Source organism: Cynoglossus semilaevis, chromosome 4 (assembly GCF_000523025.1).
Source record: "Cynoglossus semilaevis isolate Cse_v1.0 chromosome 4, Cse_v1.0, whole genome shotgun sequence".
In the NCBI taxonomy this organism is placed as follows: Eukaryota; Metazoa; Chordata; class Actinopteri; order Pleuronectiformes; family Cynoglossidae; genus Cynoglossus; species Cynoglossus semilaevis.
Genome location: NC_024310.1, coordinates 15,409,960 through 15,410,896, shown reverse-complemented (window position 1 = coordinate 15,410,896; position 937 = coordinate 15,409,960).

Sequence of the window (937 nt, the reverse complement as noted above, 5' to 3'; positions counted from 1 at the left end):
ACAGTCAGTAGTGTTGTTACTTATAATATTATAAATCCATGGAGGTAACAACAGTCAGTAGTGTTGTTACAGTCAGTAGTGTTGTTACTGTTACTTTTCTTTGTTATTTATTTCATCATTTACTGTGAATATGATATTCATTATATCTGTGTGTGTGTGTACACTGTATGTGAAAGAACTATCAGTGATCTTATGTAGATTATGCACTGTGTGTGTGTGTGTGTGTGTGTGTGACTCACAGCATTACCTGTCACATTCATTCCCTGCTCTCTCATCCCTGCTTTCTTATTTCTCCTTGTTTTCTGCACGTGCGGTGCCACGTCGCTCCCGGCCAATCAGATTGAAGCTTGCAGCCCCTATCTGCAGCAAACTCTTCTACAACTGGCTGGGGAAGGGGAGGCTAAAGTGGAAGACTTATCTGGGATTAACACAGATATGTATAATCAACGTGCAATAACACTGTGGAGTGAAGTGGAATAAACAGGAGGAAGAGGAAGAACGATAGGAGAGGAAGTGGAAGAGGAGCCGAGAAGAAGAGGAGGTGAAATAATGGGACAGAGAAGAAATGAATCAGGTGTACATAAAAATGTTAAAACAATGTTAAAACTTTGTTTTGTCTTTTTCTGCTTCGACCACTGTAAACATTGAACTGTGATCACTTTCAATAAGTCACTGAATCAACTCAATTCAGAGGTGAAGATGGACGGACTGAGATGAGATGGATCTCGAAACGGATGAAACTAAACTGATCTCAAGAGAGGGCGAGTGAGGGCGAGAGAGGAGAAAGTTCCGTGCTGACACTTTTCTAATGACAATGGGCGAGGAGGAGACAGAGAGCCATCAGCTAACATTTAGTTTTCAGCCTCTCACTCTCTCTTTTAGTTCATTTGACTAACCTCTCCATCCACGCCACATTAACCAGTCTAATTAGGTCGGA